At 42.2% G+C, this 18,198-nt stretch overlaps 1 protein-coding gene across 1 annotated transcript in view; it reads left to right on the forward strand.

Annotated features, from left to right (window-relative positions):
• The first annotated feature begins 2,368 nt into the window (after positions 1–2,368).
• Positions 2,369–18,198, forward strand: part of MID1 (midline 1) — a 251,302-nt gene continuing 235,472 nt past the window's right edge. The window contains exon 1 of the mRNA XM_040338131.1: positions 2,369–2,616. The gene's annotated coding sequence lies outside the window, so the exon portion shown is untranslated. The remainder of the gene's footprint in view (positions 2,617–18,198) is intronic.

An 18,198-nucleotide genomic window follows, 5' to 3' on the forward strand; every position in this document is an offset into this window, starting at 1 on the left:
AGCGATTCAAAGCAGTGGTAGCAACTTTGTAGCCAGAGAAAACACACAGAGAGCTTCTAAAATCTCTGTTACATAGTTGCTAGTGTGACATGGCCCTGACACGGCAGGTTTCGTTGATGTGAGTCCCCCATAACATAATTTCCTGACTTGTTGATCCTGCCAGTAGATCTGTTGATTTTCCACTTCCTGTAGCACTGTGACTACGCTTGGATCAATGTAGGCTTGCATATGTCATATGTAATGGACTGCTGTAGAATCTGACAATCATTGTTGTATTCGGAGCTGCTACAGTGAAGACCGTGATTTTCCGGGTCCTGTGTTGCACATTGACCAAAGAGGGTCCCTTGCCCAGCACTGGCATCATTCTCAGAACGTCTTGTATTTTTTCAGTGAATATAAGGTGTTCTTTGAATGGGGCTGGACGCCCTTTACGTTCACGTTAAAAACAATGACGTCCTTGCAACGTCATTTAGCGCAATGCACGGCGGGAAATTTTAGGGACGGTGCATGCGCAGTTCGTTCGGCGCGGGGACGCTCTTCATTCAAATGAAACACGCCCCCTACCCGCCCAATTTGAAATCCGCCGTGAGAGATACACTACGCCGCCGTAACTTATGGCGCAAATTCATTGAGGATTCAAACCAAAGCCAGGTAAGTTACATCGGCGTAGCGTATCTCATATCTGCGCCGGGCGCAGCGGAGGTACGTGGACTACCCCTATAACTTTGGTGAAAACCAATCAATATACGCTTTTTGGGATTTTTATTTTACCAAAAATGTTACCAATTTTACCAAAAATATGTACCAGAATACACATTGGCCTAAATTGATGAAAATTTTTTTTTATTATTATGTTTTTTTTTGTAGCAAAATGTAAAAATTTTTTTTTTACAACGTTCTTTTTGTTTATAGCGCAAAAAAAATAAAAGCCACAGAGGGTCCGAATGTCCATCCCAATGTTACAGTCTCACTAGTCGCTGAAAAATAAAACATTTTAATAAATAAGAATATCCCATAGTTTGTAGATACTATGGGTCAGATTCACAGAATAAGTACGCCGGAGTATCTGCTGATACTCCGGGGTACTTTCAAATTTGCCACGTCGTATCTTTAGTTTGAATCCTCAAACCAAGATACGACGGCTTCTGACTTCGATCCGACAGGCGTACGGCTTCGTACGCCTTCGGATCGTAGGTGTAATACTTCGGCGCCCGCTGGGTGGAGTTCGCATCGTTTTCCGCGTAGGGTATGCTAATTAGCTGTTTACGGCGATCCACAAAGGTGTCGCATTCTCTTACGTCGTCGCTAGTCGGCTTTTCCCGGCGTATAGTTACGGCTGCTATTTCTTGGCTTATATTTAGACTTGCCATGTTAAAGTATGGCCGTCGTTCCCACGTCGAATTTCAATTTTTTTTTTTTGCGTAAGTCGTCCGTGAATAGGAAAGGCCGTAACGCACGTCGGTGCGCATCATTTCGCGCAAAGCACGGCGGGAAATTTCAAAACGGAGCATGCGCAGTACGTTCGGCGCGGGAACGCGCCTAATTTAAATGATGCACGCCCCATTTGAATTAGGCGGGCTTGCCCCGGACGGATTTACGCTACGCCGCCGCAAGTTTACAGGCAAGTGCTTTGTGAATCAAGCACTTGCCCGTAAAACTTGCGGCGGTGTAACGTAAATGCGATACGTTACGCCGCCGCAATTCTATGTGAATCTGGCCCACTGTGTTTCCCAGAAGACGGTGGGGGGAGGGGCGGTGATGCGAAGGAGCGTGACTCCCGCGGGAGTCAATACCCAGGAAGTGGTGCAAATACCTGTTTTATACAGGTATCTGCACCCCCTCCCCCCTGAAAAGGTGTCAAATGTGACACCGGAGGGTTCCGAAAAGCGGAAGTTCCACTTTTGGGTGGAACTCCGCTTTAAGGGGGTAAAACCTTTCCGGGGCTGAAGTGGTTAAAGTAACGCAGTGCTGTGTCACAAAAATGGCCAGGACATGAAGAGGGGTAAATATTGCGGAGGTCGAGTGGTTAATTGAACTGCCCTATAGGAAGCTGCTCTGCAATCCTATTTTATTCTAGCCGTCCAATCAGCAGGGAGTACTGGCAACAATGGAATGTGAGCTCTTGTGGTGAAGTGTCTTATGAGATGATAAGCAATGACTTGTTTTCTGATAAGGTGACCTCCTCCTGCCATGGTGTCAGCTCTCTCTGTCTTCTCCTCCCATGACGTCAGCGCTGAGCTCTTCTCTTCCAGCACCCAGCTGGTTAATCCCTCTAATCCGCCTCTCGGTCGTCTCAGCCACGCCCCCCCCAGCCCCCTGATTGGCCGAGCCGCCCGCTGGCCGGGACTCACACGGTGACTCCGCACAGCTTTGAATTGAAGTGGAGGCGTTGAGCTGCCTCTCCCCGCTCCTTCTCACTTCTCATAGGCTGAGCCGGATCGTACACAAGTTCTTGTGTCCCGGACACAAAGTGTGCCCGTGTGTGTGTGTGGGGGGGAAGGTTCCTTTAATTGATGGATTGCTGATCGCTCATCGCTGTCCCCTTGTGTTCCCGGGTGGAGAAGTCTCTTGTATTGTATGGCTCGGATGGATTATGGGATTCTAGCCATGACTCAGGTAAGGGACATCTTCTGATCGGGGGCCGATCTTTATCGATCAATGCCTGGCTTTGTGTGGATTAGAATGTGTGGAGGGAAGAGGGGCTCATTGTGTGACATTATGGAAATGATCCTTGGTGTGGGATTATCGCTCATCTGGGATCTCATTCTTCTCACTGCGCTCAAATGGAAAAGATGCCCATATGGGGGGCCATAGATGCCTCGATTGTATCATCCGATCGACCAGAACCATCACATATGACCCATCACATTTACAGCATATGGTTCTGAATGCACATTTAGAATTCCTTTGCAGTGATTTTTTTTTCTTTACATTTTTGTTTATGTGCTGTACTTTTTTATTTATTTATTTACTGTTTTTTTTTATTATTTTTGTTTATGTTCTGTACTTTTTTATTTATTTATTTCCTTCTTCTTTTTTTTTTTTTTTTTTTTTTGAATTTTTGTTTATGTGCTGTACTTTTTTATGTATTTATTTACTGTTTGTGTTTTTTTTATTTTTTTTACATTTTTGTTTATGTGCTGTACTTTTTTATTTATTTACTGTTGTTTTATTTATTTATGTATTTATTTTTTAACACACGTGTGAACGAGGCTGATTAAAACACATTCATTCTGTACTGCGCTTAAAAAAACGCGCTCCGCCGACTTGATTCACACCACATCCGATCTGTCGGTATGGAAAGCTATTGATCATGTTGCATCGATTGGCAGCACTGATCTGCTTAAATCATGAATTTGATAATCTGATCGATCTGTATGGTGGAAAAACAGCGAATCGATCGATAATTTACAATCATTTCATCCAACTATCAATTAAACCCCCCCCCCAAGTGTGTCATCAATCATTGGCTATTAATTGATTATTCCTATCAGAAAAGGAATCAATCATTTAGCAAAGCAGGGAGGGTCACCGATCCCCCATTTTCATTACCTGCAGATATTGATCGAAGGTACGATGGATCCATGGGTTGCTTTAGTGCTGCCAATACATAGAAACTACACCACAGAAGTTTTATTTAATTTCAAATATGGACAGATTTTATATTCGATCGGCGTGATTGGATTCCATGTCACTCACAGATATTGGGAGTGTCAAAGTAATAATCAATATTCTGCCGCGATCAATTGATGGGGGAGACAAAATCAGAGAGGAGCCAATAGAGTCAGGCTTTGTTACAGAGTGCCAAGTGAGTGAGTGAGTGTTTATGATACAGTATATGTGTAGTGACATCTATATACAGTATAATATAGTGACATCTATATACAGTATATGTGTAGTGACATCTATATACAGTATATGTATAGTGACATCTATATACAGTATATGTATAGTGACATCTATATACAGTATATATGTGTAGTGACATCTATATACAGTATATATGTGTAGTGACATCTATATACAGTATATGTGTAGTGACATCTATATACAGTATATGTATAGTGACATCTATATACAGTATATATGTGTAGTGACATCTATATACAGTATATGTGTAGTGACATCTATATACAGTATATGTGTAGTGACATCTATATACAGTATAATGTAGTGACATCTATATACAGTATATGTATAGTGACATCTATATACAGTATATGTATAGTGACATCTATATACAGTATATATGTGTAGTGACATCTATATACAGTATATGTATAGTGACATCTATATACAGTATATATGTGTAGTGACATCTATATACAGTATATGTGTAGTGACATCTATATACAGTATATACCTAGTGACATCTATATACAGTATATGTGTAGTGACATCTATATACAGTATATACCTAGTGACATCTATATACAGTATATATGTGTAGTGTCATCTATATACAGTATATGTGTAGTGACATCTATATACAGTATATACCTAGTGACATCTATATACAGTATATGTGTAGTGACATCTATATACAGTATATATGTATAGTGACATCTATATACAGTATATATGTATAGTGACATCTATATACAGTATGTGTAGTGACATCTATATACAGTATATGTATAGTGACATCTATATACAGTATATGTGTAGTGACATCTATATACAGTATATGTATAGTGACATCTATATACAGTATGTGTAGTGACATCTATATACAGTATATGTATAGTGACATCTATATACAGTATATGTATAGTGACATCTATATACAGTATATGTATAGTGACATCTATATACAGTATAATGTAGTGACATCTATATACAGTATATGTATAGTGACATCTATATACAGTATAATGTAGTGACATCTATATACAGTATATGTATAGTGACATCTATATACAGTATATGTATAGTGACATCTATATACAGTATATGTATAGTGACATCTATATACAGTATATGTATAGTGACATCTATATACAGTATATGTATAGTGACATCTATATACAGTATATGTATAGTGACATCTATATACAGTATATATGTGTAGTGACATCTATATACAGTATATATGTATAGTGACATCTATATACAGTATATGTATAGTGACATCTATATACAGTATATGTATAGTGACATCTATATACAGTATATGTATAGTGACATCTATATACAGTATATGTATAGTGACATCTATATACAGTATATGTATAGTGACATCTATATACAGTATATGTATAGTGACATCTATATACAGTATAATATAGTGACATATATATACAGTATATGTATAGTGGCATCTATATACAGTATATGTATAGTGACATCTATATACAGTATATGTATAGTGACATCTATATACAGTATATGTATAGTGACATCTATATACAGTATATGTGTAGTGACATCTATATACAGTATATGTGTAGTGACATCTATATACAGTATATGTGTAGTGACATCTATATACAGTATAATGTAGTGACATCTATATACAGTATATGTGTAGTGACATCTATATACAGTATAATGTAGTGACATCTATATACAGTATATGTGTAGTGACATCTATATACAGTATATGTGTAGTGACATCTATATACAGTATATATGTGTAGTGACATCTATATACAGTATATGTGTAGTGACATCTATATACAGTATATATGTATAGTGACATCTATATACAGTATAATATAGTGACATCTATATACAGTATATGTATAGTGACATCTATATACAGTATATGTGTGTATGTGTGTGTGTATATATATATATATATATATATATATATATATATATTCTATATACAGTATACTTTTATAGTGACATCTATATACAGTATATATATATACTAGGAGCGTGTGAAATGATAAAGTCAGGTGAACTTTGATTTTGTTGCTGACTTTTGTCTTTGAACGTTCCCTGTGATGGAACGATCGATCACACAGACACGTGTGTGGCCCTCGTCATAAAGCGATGGCGTCTCGGCACTCTTGACCAATCCTGAGCCTGCAGACGGAGACAAAGCTCGCAGACGCTCCTAGAACAGGCAGAGTCCCGAGTGTCTCTAATGAGCTGTCATTGTCTTCCATTGTTTGTACGATGGTCTTCATCGCCCCCCCCCCCCCCCCCCCCCGAGTGACGGAGACGTTTGTTATAGAAAGGAAGTCGATCGGCGGCTCCCATAGGCACAAGTCTATTAGTTAATCAGTTGCCGGGTATTTGCCCGGTAGGAAGCTTGGTGTGCGTGGCTTTGATCACTTAGGTGGTAAATAGGCGGTGGGGGTAACTATGGGAACCCCGGCTGTAGGTTGTGGGAACAGAATGGATAGGACGGAGGACAATGGGCAGTGTGTGAGGATATTCGTGTTTATGAAGAGGCGAGTGAACGGCCCTTCGGAGGAGAGTTGGCAGCGATCGTTTTGCTCTTTCTGCATCACTCCACTTGACAGCAACAAAAAAAACGTTCCCGAGCCGGGGCACTAACCCTTCGCAGCACATATTGGAGCGATTTGCTCTTCTGTCAGCAAAGTTGCGAGCGATAATAATCCCCTTTTTCTTAGAAAGAATGTAATGTGGTCTTCAGGCGGGAGAGAGAAATATCTGACTGGATTCTTCTTCGCTCTTCGCATTGCTGCCTTTGAAGCTGCTATTTGTTTAGCATACTTTCAATTATACGAAGGCGTGTTTTATAAACGATGCAGTGCGTTGGTGAGCTGGAGCCCGAGTCAGCCAATCACAGTAGACTGTATACAGCGCTGATCTGCAGTTGGTGGCAGATGAGGTTGGCCAGACATGCTTCTATTGGTTGTAATCCTCAGACATTAAATATGAACAAAGCATATCCCTCTATAGTGTGTACTTGTCTCCGTTAAGAGCACTAAGTGTCATTTCTCTGTGATGCCGTTTCCTCGGTTATCATCAACTGACAAGTTTTCCTGACACCAAGAGAAAAATGGTGACGGGGGAGGGACCTCCAGCTGATTGGCAGCCTCAGCTCTTCTCCTGTGTGCTGTGTGAAAGGGGGTGTGTCCCTTCCCTCCAATCAGCTCTCGCAGTTCTCCTCATTGAGCTCTGCAGATTGTAATATTAGCTCTCCGCCCCCTTTTTTTTTCTGACAGCTCAGACAAGCTTTATAAAAAACAAAAAACGGGTGTAGAGGAGAGAATCCTGCAGATAAACGTATGTAGAATAAGGTGACCAGATTTTTAAATTGTTTTTTTTTTATTGGCAAATGGTAAACTATTTCATACGCATATTTTTCTCAAATTATATTTGCAGTCAGCATGGGTTGTCAGCGCCTGGGACAAGGCAAAAAATGTGTACCCCCCCCCCCCCCCGGCAGACTTTTAGCACTCCCCGAGTGCCTTCCACTAGTACAGTAGTACTGACCAACTTGATTCCTACACTGACCTACCTGACCACTACACTGACCTACCTGACCACTACACTGACCTACCTGACCACTACACTGACCTACCTGACCACTACACTGATCTACTTGACCACTACATTGACCTACCTGACCACTACACTGATCTACTTGACCACTACATTGACCTACCTGATTTCTACACTATCCACTACACTAACCAACCTGAATCCTACACTGACTTACCTGATTCCTATACTGACCATTACACTGCCCTACCTGATTCCTATATTGACCATTACACTGACCTACCTGATTCCTGCACTACCCCCCCCCCCCCACATGAGCAGTGTATATCGGCTGATTTTGCTCACCTCTCCATGGCCTCCATGATAATCTATTGGAGCAAGGCTCTCCCCAGCACCAGGTACTGTTCCCAACACTCAGCCGCTCCTCAGTATCCCCCGCCAAGAGCTTCTCCAATAGCTGCCGTATGCTCTGCACTGCCCCTCCCCTCTGATGTTCTCACACACGGGCCGCCTGCACCAGAGGGATCATGTGGGACAGGCTGGATTACAGGAGTTCCTGGGCATGCAACACAGCACACTTGGGGGGGCACAGTAATGATTTTGCGCCCGCCAAATGTTGCCCACCGGGCGAGAGTACCAGATGCCTCAATGCCACTTCAATCCAGGGACTGGCTTTCAATGGAGTCGGTTCACACATGTGCGAGGGCGGCTGTGGTGCGGTTTTAAAAAGGGGTCCTGTGCGTTTTTGGGTCCAGTTCAGGTGCGATTTCAGGTAAAAAAAATTGCACTGGAAACTATGAACCGAACCAGACTGCGCTCGGAAACCGCGCCCGCATATGTGTGAACCCAGCCTAAAGGAGGTTGTAAACTGCAGACATGAACAAAACATACCCCTTTATAGCAGGGATCCTCAAACTACGGCCCTCCAGCTGTTGCGGAACTACACATTCCATGAGGCATTGTAAAAGTCTGACATTCACAGACATGACTAGGCATGATGGGAATTGTAGTTCCTGAACAACCGGAGGGCCATTGTTTGAAGACCGATGCTTTATAGTGTGTTCAATCCAGAGCACTAAGTGTCATTTCTGTCTGATGCTTTGTTCCTCTGCTATAAGCATGAATCATTTCTGACCAGTTTTCCTGACACCAAGAGAAAAAAGGTGACAGGGGAAATTGACAGCATCAGCTCTGTTCCTGTGTGCTGTATGAGGGGGGTGTCCCTTTCCTCCAATCAGCTCTCAGGGCTCTCACTGATGTAAAGTCAGCTCTCCACCCCCTGCTTTTCAGTGTGGAAAGATTCTGTTTAAATTCTGTACTTTGAATGAATGTAGGGGAAAGACGGCTGTAGTAGATAGACAGGTACAACTTATGTAGGAGGATTTGTTTAATCTCTGTGTTAAACTGAGGCCGGTCACTTAGTTGGATACATATAAGGGTTTACAATGACTTTAAGGAATCCCTTATGATAATTATTATTTCTACAGCTTATTGATAGTTGGTCTGATGGTCAGTTGGAAGAATACTCCTTTCATTTGCGGTCATTAGGAAAAGTCGGCACGTGTGTACTAGGCTTTACAAAGATAGAGATGGCATGCTTGCCATTGTGAGGAGGTCTATTTTTTTCTTGGGTCCAACACGCCCCCACCCCATCAAATAAACATTTTAGCCTATTGTTGAAGAAGAGGATCTTTAAAGCCCCAGTGGTATGGCTAGCCATTCAAGATGGTTAGATTGCTTTGACCAATGTTATCATTGTCACTGATTACAGCTGGCTAATGTCAGTATCAGGTCACTGAGCATGTGGAGTCACGGTGAAGGCCTGTGATATAAAACTCCTCTCTGTATGCTGTGCTTTATTTGATATATTCCAGTGTTGTATTCATTATGCTGCTTTGTACATAACATATTCTATACCACGCCACTCTGCGCAAGATGTTTTTGCATCCATACCACTCCAATTTGTTCATTTGCTGGGCAATCTGTACCCTACTCTAATTTGTATACTGCACTCTATGTTCTATATTTAACACCACCCAGCTCTGTGGACTGTGCTGTATATTATATACTCCACACCACTCCACTCTTTATATTGTGCTGTATGTTTTATACTTCACACTGTACAATATGCTGTATGTGTTACTCTACATCACCCCAGTCTGCATGTTGTCCTGCATGTCATATACTCCTCACCACTCCACTGTGTACATTGTGCTGTATGTTATATACTCCACACCACTCCACTCTATACACAGTGCTGTATGTTATATACCTCACACCACTCAACCCTAAACAATGTGGAGTATGCCATATACTCCACACTATACACAGTGCTGTATGTTATTTACCTCGCACCACTCCACTCTGTACACAGTGCTGTATGTTATACACCTCACACCGCTCAACCCTATACAATGTGGAGTATGCCATATACTCCACACCACTCCACTCTATACACAGTGCTGTATGTTATATATCTCACACCACTCCACTCTGTACACAATGCTGTATGTTTTATACCTCACACCTCTCCACTCTGTACACAGTGCTGTATGTTATATACCTCACACCGCTCAACCCTATACAATGTGGAGTATGCCATATACTCCACACCACTCCACTCTATACACAGTGCTGTATGTTATATACCTCACACCTCTCCACTCTGTACACAGTGCTGTATGTTATATACCTCACACCACGCCACTCTGTACACAGTGCTGTATGTTATATACCTCACACCTCTCCTCTCTGTACACAGTGCTGTATGTTATATACCTCACACCGCTCAACCCTATACAATATGGAGTATGCCATATACTCCACACCACTCCACTCTGTACACAGTGCTGTATGTTATATACCTCACACCATTCTACTCTGTAAACAGTGCTGTATGTTATATACCTCACACCACTCCTCTCTGTACAATGTGGAGAATGCCATATACTCCACACTAATCCACTCTGTACACTGTGCTGTATGTTATATACCTCACACCACTCCACTCTGTACACAGTGCTGTATGTTATATACCTCACACCGCTCCACTATGAACATTGTGCTGTATGTTATATCCTCCACATCGCTCCACTCTGTACTATGCGCTGTATGCCATATACTCCTCATCACTCCACTCTGTAAGACCCCTTTCACACAGGGCCGCCTATGCGTTTTAGTGGCGCTTTTTGTCCGCTGAGAAGAGGTTAAAAGCTCCTGTGTTGCAGGGCTTCCGAAGTGCTGTTCAGGCGCTTTGGAAGTGCTGCCCATTGGCATGTGCTGAGTAAACTGTTGGCGCTATATAAATCCTGTATACTAATAATAGAACAAACGGTCTTATCTCTGCTAGTATTAATAACCTTATAAAAAGTCTGTACAAAATATAGACATGTTATCAAGATTGAAATGAGATCGGTTCATGCGGCTCAGGATCGACAACCGTTTACATTGATCACCTTAGTGATAAATCTGTATAAAGTCTGAAGGGGAGTGCATTGGCTGTGTGTCATTTCTGTGTGGTGAAGGTGGAGAGATGTGTTCCTTGTAGATCCTATTTCCATAGAATTGAAGAATGGAGGAGTCCATCCTTGTTTAAGGTGACCTTACTCTCCCTGTGCTTACCAGAGCACAAGGATTGGATTGTGAGATAGCAGTGTGGAATGATGGCGTTGTTTGGTCTGGTGCACATACCATGTCCCGTCCAGCAGGGATGTAGATTGATTGCAATGACCAGCCTGTAGAGGTCACACTTGAAGTTTGGATCACACAGGGAAGGTAGAGCGAGGAGCTGGGAGTACATACAGTGTATCTAAGTATACCTTCTCTGTGTTATTCCGAAAATTTCTTTTCACAGCTCATAATTCAAAATGTAGAATTCTTTAAGAAGAAGACTTCTATATGTATACCATAGAGACTGATTATTTACAGAATATTTCCATTTCTGGAAACGCTGTGTCATTGTATTCTGAAGCCTCGTACACACGACCGAGGAACTCGACGGGCAAAACACATCGTTTTGCTCGTCGAGTTCCTTGTGAGGCTGTCGAGGAACTCGGCGAGCCAATTTTCTCCATTCCCGTCGAGGAAAAAGAGAACATTCTCTCTTTTTGGCTCGTCGAGTTTCTCAACGAAAATGTACACACGACCGGTTTCCTCGGCAAAAAGCAAAAAAATATCTCCCAGCAAGTTTCTTGCTGGTTTTTGCCGAGAAACTCGGTCATGTGTACGAGGCCTGACAGTGGGACTTCTCTGCTGTCAGAATACACTGATCTTCGGAAGCAGCCAACTGATCAAGACATTTTTTCCAAAAGTCCTATTGGACTTCTGTCTAGCGGGAATGGCCATAGAATAGATGGGTTTAAATTTAGCGGGTCCGTGCTGAACCAGCCGAATCTTGATCCATCTTTGAGCAGCTTAAACTAAACCCTCCTAGTATTTGCAGCCAATGAAGCGTCCATCTTAGCCTCTGTTTGATCTTAAAATGCACATGTGATCAGTTAAGATACCAGCCATTTGATGGTTTGACAGTTTGGTTGAGAGCACAACCAATGTGATAGTTACATTCCTGGCACGTGCCTGGAATGTAACTTATTTTTGAAACTGTTAAATAACTGTACTATCTCCCTTTTATATTATAAAGTACTGTGCAAACTATTGACACTATATCAATTCTGAACAATAATAATATTCCTTTAGGTTGGTTTTCCAATATTCATCTACAGCTGGTGACAATGCTCTTACGCTGTATGTTTTAGCGCCGATATGTTTTTTTTGTTTTTTTTAAGAACTGCTTTAAAAAAATACTACAGTTGAATTTTTTGGACTTTTGCTGTTCATTGTCAGCCCATTTTAAATAAATAATCTGCCCTATTGCAATGCACATAAGCCCTGGTTCACACTGGGCTGCGGGAGTGAAGCCGTGCGAGTTCAGCTGAACTCGCACGATTTCACTCCCGCTGGCAGTCCCGATTTCGGCCGCGATTTCAGAGACATCTGTGCGGGTTTCTGCACAGATGTCAATGTAAATCGCGGCCTGAAATCGCAAAAAGTAGTACAGGAACTACTTTTTGAAATCGGTGCAGCGCCGCAGATGTGGCGTCGCACCGATTAGGACGGTGTCATTGCCGGCAAATGCCGCCGATTTGAGATGCGATTTGACATGTCAAATCGCATCTCAAATCGTACCCAGTGTGAACCTGGGCTCAAACACGGAAAATATGCTCCTGCAGCACAACAGAGCAGAAAAGTGTGAAGAGACCCTAAATATTGCATTGGACTCCTCAGTGTGGGACACACCATTGTTTCTTGGTCTTCTACCCATAATCTTTAATCCTGCTATTTGTCTCTCTGAAGTTAATCCTCACAATACAACAGCTTGGGGGTATAGCCTAGTAACTAAGGGTGGGCCTGTGACTTAGTAAAAAAAAAAATATACACTGTATGTGTGTGTTTGATAGATTTTTTTATATACTATATAACATATATATTAAAGCATATATAATGTTAAGATTGTTCCTAACTGCAATGTGTACTTCATATGGAATAAATCCTATAAAATGATTTCTCATACATCTATTTTTATTGCTCTACACACCAAAAGGAAAGAAGATTCTATATACAGTGTGTAGCAGGCTTGGAAGTCTTTAGGCAGTAAAGGGGATCGTTTTACTTGATTGGGAATAAAATCCTGCTGGGGTCCTCTAACTCAGAAAAATATATGAGGGGTTTTAGAAGAAATAACACTTTCATGTTGATTCGGGGTGTCAAATTTTACACAATCATAAAATCTTTTGTTTCCTGCCTTTTGGATTTCACTGCTAAACTGCACCCAGCGGCAATGAAATCCTGCCTAACATCGTTATTTAACTATTTCAGGCAACATTTTCTCCGACCTTTTTAAAATGGGATGATGCTATTACCTTCAATTTCTATTTAAATAGAAATTTCACATACAGTGGCCCAGATTCAAGAAGCACTTGCGCCCGCACAACCTATGGCGCAAGGACTTACTTGCTCCGGTGTAACGAGTGCTCCTGATTCAGGAACCTCGTTACACCGAATGCAGCCTAGGATGTGACAAACATAAGCCTCCTTATGCCTTCACATCCCAGGCTGCATTCTTGCGTTGGCCGCTAGGGGGCGCGGCCATTGTGATCGGCGTATAGTATGCAAATTGCATACTACCACCGATTCACAAAAGTTGCGCGGGCCCTTCTCACGCAAGGTACAGAGTTTCCGTACGGCGCCTTTAGCATAAGGCTGCTCCTGCTATAGCAGGCGCAGCCAATGCTAAAGTATAGCTGCGCCTCCCGCTCGCGACGTTCAAATTTCACGTCGTTTACGTAAGTGAACCGTGAATGGCGCTGGACGCCATTCACGTTCACTTACAAGCAAATGACGTCCTTGCGACGTCATTTGCCGCAATGCACGTCGGGAAAGTTTCCCGACGGAGCATGCGCTGTTCGCTCGGCGCGGGAGCGCGCCTAATTTAAATGATTCCCGCCCCCGGCGGGATCATTTACATTAGGCAGCCTTGCGCCCGGCTGCTTAGCATATTGCCCGCGCAATTTACGGAGCAACTGCTCCGTGAATCGCGGGCAAAGCGCAATATTTGCGTGGGCGCAGAGAAAAAAATTTGCTCTTTGCCCACGCAAATATTGCGCGATTCTACTTGAATCTGGCCCAGTGTGTTTGGTAATAGGCAGCTGTTTTAAAAAATAAAATAAAAAATTTACTCCTTTAACCACTTGCTTACTGGACACACATACCCCCTTCCTGCCCAGGCGAAATTTCAGCTTCCGGCACTGCGTCGCTTTAAGTGACAAGTGCCTTTGCGCTATTATGAATCCCTCAATGTTAATAACCAAAACAAAATGAATACAGTGCAGCAAAACCTAATCGTGTTTACAATACACAAGTACAGAAATCAAATAAAAAGGGGTTCTGCGCAAAATTTCACGCAGACATGGTAAGTGACTGCGTCGCTTTAACTGACAATTGCGCGGTTGTGCGACGTGGCTCCCAAACAAAATTGACGTCCTTTTTTCCCCACAAATAGAGCTTTCTTTTGGTGGTATTTTATTTTTATTTTTTGCGCTATAAACAAAAAAAAGTGGAAATTTTCCCAGGATCGCGGCGAACTAGGCCGAAGCCAGTCCACAGTGTGCGGGGACCGCCCTGTCATCCGCTGGCTCAGCGGGGATCAATGGAGCGATCCCCACTGAGCAAGCAGAGGTTCACGGGGCAGATCATCACGGATCCGTCCCATGTGAAAGGGCCCCTAAACAAAAACTAGATTCGCATGTCATCCAAAAAGTAATTGTTTTCAATGATGGTCGTTCACACCTATGCGTTGCGATTCCTCTCCGAATGCAATGCGATAAAAAAAAAAGGTCTTGTGCTAGTTTAGAGCGTTGCGAATTTAGTCTCCATAGACATGAATGTAAATCGTCCTGGAATCGCATTTGATGGTTCACATATGTGCGAATTCCACCACACTATTCTCCACAAAAACCAGGAAGTACACAGGAAATTAACACTTCTTTTTTTTTTTTTTTTACATTATGATTCTATTGGCTAGAGACATGAATCACAGCTATGTCCCTCTCCTGAAATTCGCATTTAAATCGTGGAAAAAACGCAGTAAATAAGTACCTCAGAATGGACAGAAAAAACTGAACAAATTCACAGTACAGCAGTGTGAACTGGCACTTAAATGACTGCATTACTTCCTTTAGCCCACACTAATAATGTGTATAGATAAATGGTTTCTATATTCATTGTTTATATAAAATGTGACCTGCCTGTCTGGCATATCTGGTCTTTTTCAGAGATGTTGGCATGTGTGATTTTAAAACCAAAGCACAGTTAAATATTTTCTTGCAAGCATTGTATACAACTATCTATCCTTTGGTTATCTTTTTCTGTAGTGTCTGTGACTTCCTCTTCCAGCTCTGCTCCTTAGCTATCTAGGCCATGCCTCCCATTGTATCACACTAATGTCACACAATGCTACAAGGTCACCACCGCAAACAATTAGAATACTGTGAGATTTATCACCCGGGAAAGATAGCGAGAACTGTGAGAACAATGTGAAAGTGATGACTTTTGAAAACCTCACAATTAACACCTAAAAGATGCAGAGACGAAACCCCCCCCCCCCTTTTTTTTTTTTACAAAAAAATTGAGGTGTTCGCTTCTTGAATTTGGTGCTGCCGATGTACGTTCTACAATAAGCCGTGGCTGAAAAAAAAGAATTGTTTTAATTAGCAAAGCTTGTTAACAGTCAAATGTAGGTTCGTAGACCAGGACTGCTCCAATGCCCAATAATAATAATGCTCCAATAAATCTAGTATAAGCTTTAATATCTTAATATAGCTTTAGAAGTAATTTTATTTTTAACTTTAAATCTGGATCTTTCAATAAAGTGGTTATATATAGGCTGTTTTTTATCCCATAAACATGTTATACTTACCTGCTCTGTGCATTAGAATTACATAGAGCTGCCCCGAACCTCCATTTTTTTCCCCGGTAGTCCCCTGCCAGCGCTCTCAGCTCCTCCTCTTCTTTGACTGCCACTCTAGCAAGCTCCTTCATAAGGGGAAGACCTGTGGGCTTGTTTCTGAGCTGGGCTGTGTGTGTCTATAGGCACACACGGCGCAGGTCAACCCTGCCCCCCCGCTCTCTGCTCACAGGACTTGAGTGACAGCAGCAGGAGCCAATAGGTCCCACTGCTGCTTCATTGTAGTTTTGCATGTAGCTGTACACTAGTGTATGGGCACATTCACAATTTTGTGCCGTATGCATGTAAACATTTGTGCCAAGTAGCATACAGAGATCTGATCGTCTGCCGCTGCTACTCCTGGCTGACGAGCCTGTGCCACTGATGACACACTGGGGGTTATTTACTAAAGGCAAATCCACTTTGCACTACAAGTGCAAAGTGCACTTGAAATTGCACTGGAAGTGCAGTCGCTGTAAATCTGAGGGGAAGATCTGAAATGAGGGGAAGTTCTGCTGATTTTATTATCCAATCATGTGCAAGCTAAAATGCTGTTTTTTATTTTCCTTGCATTTCCCCTCTCGGATCTACAGCGACTGCACTTCCAAGTGCACTTTCAGTGCAATTTCAAGTGCACTTTGCACTTGTAGTTTGCACTCGTAGTGCAAAGTGGATTTGCCTTTAGTAAATAACCCCCCCCCCCCCCCCCCGCTGTCTGAATGAATCACTGGTGTGCATAGGCAGAGCGCGTGCAGAATGATCTCGGGTAGACAATCATGAATGACTGCTCAAGGTCATTCTGCGCAAGATCCACAGGTCAATAACTAATTCAGATTAACAGTATGTAATCAGCAGTGCAGGGCACCGCTGATTAAACGGTTAGTATTGACATGCTGCACAAAGCAGTGTTGGCGCCCAATAGAGTCCTTGTATGCTGTATGCATGTTACACTCCATGGATACAGCAAATACCCAGGATTTTTCTGCCAGCAAGATACTGCATATAATGTGGGTGTATTTTGCTTTACGTCAATTAATGATCCTGCCATGAAGGTCATCATTCGGGCATGTCCTGGTATAGGGTGACAACACTCCAATACCTGTCTATCTGTTGTAACTTTGTCATTATGTCACAGAGGCTTCTGATCAAGAAGGTGCCTAAAGTGGTTGTAAACGCGTTACACCACTTGTACCTACAGGCAAGCTTATAATAAGGCTTACCTGTAGGTACTGTGAATATCTCCTCAGCTTGTTTAAACACAGTTTAGGAGATATTTAGAGTGCATGCAGCTGATGACATCATCGGCGCATGTGCTCTGAAGGTCCTGCCTACAGTGCCAGACCTTCAAAACCCATTCCAGAAACAATGGCTCCTGAGCGCACATGCGGGAGTGACGTCATTGCGCCCCTGACCACTCATGCCCTGGAATGCTTCATTCTAAGGTAAGTCTCTTATTGCTTTGCTTTGTAGGATTTTTTTCCCTTTCTTTACCACCAGTGGTTAACAACTGCTTTAAGGGTTTCCATCTACAACGTTGCTACAAAATATGCTAGATATTTTTTTGCAGTGACTATGTTGTGGACTTGTTCTCATGGGAAATTGTGATAGTTCCACACACAGGTTGCTGCTTACAAAGCTGTTTGTATCCTCCGCAAAAAAGTTACCACCCTCTCCAAATACAAAAAGTGTTTGAGGAAGGTTAGCACCTCACGTATCCTTGTGATTCATACATTTTCCCCAGGCTGAGAAGTGGTGTATGTGCTTAGAGCCTGCGGTATTTATTTAGGCGATCACCCTTGTAATTAAAAGCTAAGCAATGACCATTTTTCGCCAAGATTCCTGTCAGAATTTGCATGTATACATGTTTAGGGTTGGGTGTTGTCAAGAAAGCATGATTAATGACTATTGGGACCAGTGGTTCTAATACCATTAGGGTTCCTCTTCCTCGTATGGCCTAATTACCTCTTTTCTATACATGGTGTCTGTATGGAAGCTATAAATACATAATGGCATGGATCATACAATAAAGAGAGAATTAAAATTTTGACGTTTGATTAATTTTCAAGGAAAATGCTGGTATTTTACTACTATGTAGACGTGTGCCAGTGTAGGACAATTGCGTCTGATCACAGAACCTGCAGAACAGGTTTCTGCAGACTGACTCATAGCATGTGTCTGGAAGCATAGACATCCACTTCTGATCATCAGTGTTGGTTGACTGTAATAACTTCAAATGGGGGAATTGCAAAGCAAGCAGCCAAATGTACTGGTTT

Source organism: Rana temporaria, chromosome 2 (assembly GCF_905171775.1).
Source record: "Rana temporaria chromosome 2, aRanTem1.1, whole genome shotgun sequence".
NCBI lineage: Eukaryota > Metazoa > Chordata > Amphibia > Anura > Ranidae > Rana > Rana temporaria.